The sequence below is a fragment of the Bos javanicus genome, chromosome 1, assembly GCF_032452875.1.
Source record: "Bos javanicus breed banteng chromosome 1, ARS-OSU_banteng_1.0, whole genome shotgun sequence".
Lineage (NCBI taxonomy): Eukaryota > Metazoa > Chordata > Mammalia > Artiodactyla > Bovidae > Bos > Bos javanicus.
Genome location: NC_083868.1, coordinates 128,204,731 through 128,210,770, shown reverse-complemented (window position 1 = coordinate 128,210,770; position 6,040 = coordinate 128,204,731).

The following is a 6,040-nucleotide window of genomic DNA, read 5'->3' as shown; positions in this document are numbered from 1 at the left end:
CCACTCCAGTACTCTTGCCTGGAAAATCCCATGGACGGAGGAGCCTGGTAGGCTACAGTCCATGGGGTCGCTAAGAGTCAGACAGGACTGAGCGATTTCACTTTCACTTTTCACTTTCATGCATTGGAGAAGGAAATGGCAACCCACTCCAGTGTTCTTGCCTGGAGAATCCCAGGGACGGGGAAGCCTGGTGGGCTGCCGTCTATGGGGTCGCACAGAGTCGGACATGACTGAAGCCACTTAGCAGTAGCAGCATCAGCAACACTTAAATCAGTAAACTTAGAGTGAAATACAATGTCCTCCATAGAGTGGTGGGCCTCATACAATCAGTTGAAGGCCTAAATGGAAAAAAAAAAAGACTGACCTCCCCTGAACAAGAAGTAATTCTGCAGCAGGAATTCTTCAGGAATTTGTCAGACTTGAACTGCAACTTTGGCTCTTTCCTGGGTCTTCATAATCACATGAACTAATTCCTTAAAATAAATACATATCTCTCATATATGTTGGTTCTTGCTTCTCTGGAAAATTCTGACTAATGCAACTGCCAAGATGGTTTAAAGTAGCATGTCATCCAAAAATTCAATACACTCTTCCAGATCTTTGAATATAGCATATGGCAAAAAAAAAAAAAAATTCCTTTTTTTGGTTCTTAATCTTAGATTAAAAGAAAATTATATTGGACAGATCTTGAAAAATTTGGGGCCCAATCTAACCCATAATGTGTTTAGCTAGGTACATACAAAATTGTTCTTAATTTTCAAGCTATAAATTAGAACTCAGGATATTTCACTATAAAGATTACTTTTAAATTCAGATTTGTGCTTCTCCTGGAAAACAAGAGCTGGCCACATGGAGCTGGCGCCCCTGCTTCGCAGAACTTGGCCGGAGCTGACAAGCTGCTGGCTCTTTAGACGGGGCATGTTCCTCACAGCTCCACCCTTTAAGCAGTCTGACACCCAGGCACCCCCCTCTTCCACATGACCTACCTACCTGGCTCCTAAAGGCATTTGAGTTTGCTGTCCTTGAAACAATAACAAAGCCAGGATGAGACTAAAAGGAAAAAAGAGAGGGTGTCCTGCTTTCCTAATCGGCCTTCACTCCAGTCAGAGCTCACTGTCCAGGTGACTTGACAGGTCTATAACTATCAGGAGCTTCATTTTTTTCCTGAGAAAAATAAGGCTAACGGTACAGATCCCACATGATGTATATGAGGATTAAATTGTATAATGTTTGCACAGCATGCATGTGTGCTAAATCACTTCAGTCGTGTCCAACTCTTTATGACCCTATGGACCATAGTCCACCAGGCTCCTTTGTCCATGGGATTCTCCAGGCGAAAACACTGGAGTGGATTGCCATTTCCTACTCCAGGGGATCTTCCTGACCCAAGGATTAAACCTGTGTCTCTTATGTCTCCTGCATTGGCATGTGGATTTTTTACTACTAGCACCACCTAGGAGGCCTGATAGTTATTACTATGATTAGCTTATTCAGACAGAAGCCATACTGCATTTGGTAATGACGGGCCTGACGTCAGAGGCTTCCCTAAAGCTGTGGACACCTTCCCAGCCCAGCTGCTTCCCTTTCTTCAAAGTATTCCCCCTATACCCTGTCCCAAGCCCTTTAGCACTCTGACGCTGGATCCACTGTCCAACAATATGAACACATTACAACACAGCAAACGTCACAGCAGTTTGGAAAATCAGATTTATTAAAGTCTAACTTTGATCATGTCACCTGTTTTAACTGTGAGAAGTTTGGACAGAAGTATACTATCTTGTAACGACCACACAGTGAAGATGTAGAACATTTTCATCATCCCCAAAAGTTCCCTGTGGCACCCCCCAAAGCTCCTGGCTTCCGGCCACCACAGTCTGCATCCTGTCCCTACAGTTTCGCTCTTCCTAGAATGCCATAAAATGGAAGAAGAGGGTATATGTTCTTCGGAGTCTTCTTTCGTTTAGCGCAATGCTTTCAAGATTCGGGGCCTTCCCTGGTAGTCCAGTGGCTAAGACTCCACATTCCTAATGCAGGGGGCTCAGATTTGACCAGGGAACCAGATCCCACAGGCTGCAACCAAGAGTTCACGTGCCACAACTAAAGATTCTGCCTGCCACAGCAAAGATGGAAGGTCCCGCATGTTGCAACTAAGATCTGGCACTGTCAAATAAATAAAATATTGATAAATAAATATTTTAAAAGAGTCAACTGTGTTGTTGCATCTATCATCAGACTGTTTCTTTTTATTACTGAGTAGAATTTCATGGTGGCTCAGAGGTTAAAGCGTCTGCCTGGAATGAGGGAGACCTGGGTTCTATCTCTGGGTCGGGAAGATCCCCTGGAGAAGGAAATGGCACCCCACTCCAGTACTCTTGCCTGGAGAATCCCACGGAGGGAGGAGCCTGGTAGGCTACAGTCCACCGGGTCGCAAAGAGTCGGACACGACTGAGCGACTTCACTTTCACTTTCAGAATTCCATTGCACGCACGAATCACCATTTGTCCATTCACCTGCTGAGGGACATTTACACTGTTCTTGGTTTTTGTCGATTTTGAATAAAGTTGCTATAAACTTTATGTACAGATACTTACGTGGAATATACTTTAATTCCTCTAGGATAAAAATCTAGGATTGGAATCACTGAGTCTATGGTACATATGTATTTAACTTTGTACAAAAGCACCAAACTATTTTCCATAGTGGCTATGCCATCTTCCTCTCCCATACTTTGTGTGTTCCAGTTCTACATCCTCTCTAGCTGGTATTATTAATACCAGCTTTTCAATCCAGCTATGCTAAATTGTGTGTAGTGATATTTCGTTGAGGTTTTAATTTGAATTTATTTTCTGACAAATGATAATAAGTACCTTTTTATATGCTTATTTGCCATTTCTTTATCTTCTTTGGTAAAGGGTCATCAAATATTTGTTCATTTTTTTAAAAATTGGGTTCTTTGAACTCTGAAAACTAAGTTTTAAGAGTTCTTTATATATTCTGGATGCAAGTCCTTTACCCAATACATGGCTGACAAAGTTTTTCTCCCAGCCTGAGACTTGCATTTTTATTTTCTTAACAGGGCTGCCAAAGGGTAAATCCTTAATTTTCACGAAGTCCTACTGATCAAATTTTTTCTTTCATAGTTTCTGCTTTTTGTGTTTTATCTAGGAAATCTTTATCTCAGACATGGTCATAAACATTTTCTCCCATATTTACTTCTGGAAAAGGGATGGTTTTAGCTTTTAGATTATAATATGTTCTGTTAGAGGTTAATTTTTACAGATAGGATGAAAGTAGGATCGAGGTTCATTTGTTTCTCCATATGACTACCTCATTGGTTCCACTCCATTTGTTGAAAAGACTAGCTTTCCTTCATTGAATTATCATCACACCTTTGTTGAAAATCAATTGACCATATACACATTGGTGCATTTCTGGACTCTTCATGCTATTTCATTGAGTTACATGTCTGTCTTTATGCCAAATCCAAACTACCCTGGTTATTGTAGCTTTATGTAGTAAGTCTGGAAAGTAAGTACTCTGTGCCTCCCTTGTTATTCTACTCTATAAAAGTGGCTTTGGCTATTCTAAGTTCCTTGCATTTCAATAAAAATCATAGAATCTGCTTCTTAAAGAAGCTATAAAGAACCTTCTAGGATCTCAGTTGGAATTGCTTTGGATCTATAGATCAATTTCTGGAGAACTGACCTCTTAATATCAAGTCTTCAAATTTATATAGTATATTATTCCATTTCTTATGTTTTTTTAATGTATATATAAGCATATATATACAAATAAGTTAATACATATATACATAAGCAAATACATACATATATATACATAATCAAATACATTGTGGGTGTTATTTCAAATATAACTGTCATATATTCTATCGATTAAGAATAAGAAAAACTTAAGTTTTTATTTCATCTTCATGTATTTCTTCTTCGGTGTGCTTCCTTCCTTTATGTAGACCCAAGTTACTGACTTTTGTTGTTCCTTTTCTCCAAAGAACTTCTTACAAGTAAGACTACTACTGGCCACAACTTCTCTTAATTTGTATTTGTTTGAGAAATGAATTTTTGTTTGTCTTAATTTCTCCTTCATTTGTGAAGGTTACTTCCACAGAGTATAAAATTCTAGTTTGATGGGTTTTTCTTCCAGTACTTTAAATATTTCTCTCCACTCTTATTTCTTTCATGGTTTCTGAGAAGTTAGATGTAATTCCTTGTCTTTTCCTCTATAGATAACATTTTCCTGCCTCTGGCTTCTTTCAGGATTTTATTTATTCTCTTACTTTCTGTAGTTTGAAAATGATATGCCTGTGTATAATTTTGTTCTCTGAGCTTCCTGGATCTGTGGTTTGGTGTCTGACATTAATCTGGGGCAAGTCTAGTCATTATCGTTTCAGATATCTCTTTGGTTCCCTCCTTTTTTCTCCTTCATGTATTCCCATTTCACAGATGCTCATCCTTCTGTAGTTGTCCCACAGTCCTTGGATATTCTGTTTTTGTTTTTGTTTTTTCCAGTCTTTCTCTTTGCCTTTCAGTTCTCAAAGCTTCTATTGTTACATCCTTTAGCTCAAAGATTCTTCCCTCAATCATGTCCAGTCTACTAATAAGCCAATCAAAATCATTCTTTGTTTCTGTTACAGGGGGTTTTACCTCTAGCATTTATTTTTGGTTCTAACTTACAATTTCCATCTCTCTGGACTTCCCTGGTGGTCCAGTGGTGAAGATTCTGAGCTCCCAGTGAATATAGGAGCATGGGTTCAATCCCTGGTCAGGGAAGATCTCGCTTGCCATGTGGCCAAAAAAAAAGATTTCCATCTCTCTGCATACATTGCCCATTGTTCTTTAATTCTGTATACTTTATCCATAGGACTCTTACATTATTGATCATATTTGTTTTAAATTCTTGGTCTGATAATTCCAACATCCCTGCCATGCCTGGTTCTGCTGCTTGCTCTGTCTCTTCAAATTGTGTTTTTTGCCAAAAAGGCAAAGGCATGCAAAAAGTATGCTTTGTGATTTTTTTCCCTGACAGCTGCACATGATTTACAGGGTGAAAGAAACTCTAGTAAATAGGCCCTTAGAGATGTAGTGGGAAGGTGTGGGGGAGGGGAAGTGTTCAACTGTACAATGTTCCTGGTCTGTGGACTTCATAAGAGTTTCTCCGTTTTTTTCTCCTCCATTAGGTGGGACAGGATAGGCTAGAGCTAGCCTGATTTGTTTGTTTCTCTCTCCCTAAGTCAGCTGGGCTCTGAAAACACCCCAGCAGGTTAAGCTCTTATTAACTAGTTTCCCATGAATGCAAGCTTTGTTAGGAAGAACAAAGTGATCTGCAGATTTCAAAATGACTCCTTTCCCCTGCTCCTCTGGGAAGCACAAGGGAATTTTCTCTACTTTCTGTGGGAAGCTAGTCAAGCTCCTGGAGGTAAATCTCACATTACCCTATGACTACATTCTTTTAGAGATTTTAACTTTCAGATTTGTCCACAGGAAGCCTCTGGCAATTAGTCAATTACAGTTCAGGTTTTCCTACTCCCAAGCACTGGTTCCCTTGGCAATTTCCATTAGTTGAGTCTCTGCTGCAGTGGCCGTGACCCTCTGCATTCCTGTCTCTTCAGTCTTGGGGGCAGCAGTTTTCCTTGTCTCCTCTCCTCTTTTACAGATTCAAGAAGAGCTGTTCTTCAGTCTGGTCAGTTTTTACCTGTTGTTAAGACAGAGTGTGACTTACTTTTATGATTTTGTGTTTATTATTTTTGGCTGTGCTAGGCCTTGGTTAAGGGCTTGTATCTAGTTGCAGCAAGCAGGGGCTACTCCCTAGTTGCGGTGTGCAGGCTTCTCAATGCGGTGGCTTCTCCTGTGGAGCATAGGCTCTAGGGCACACGGGCTTCAGTAGTTGTGGTACATAGGCTTATTCGCCCTGTGGCAAATAAGAGTTTCATAAGAGCTTCATCCTCTCGACCAGGGATGGAACTCATGTTCCATCAGGCAGATGGAGTCTCTACTACTGAATCACCAGGGAAACCCTGGAACGA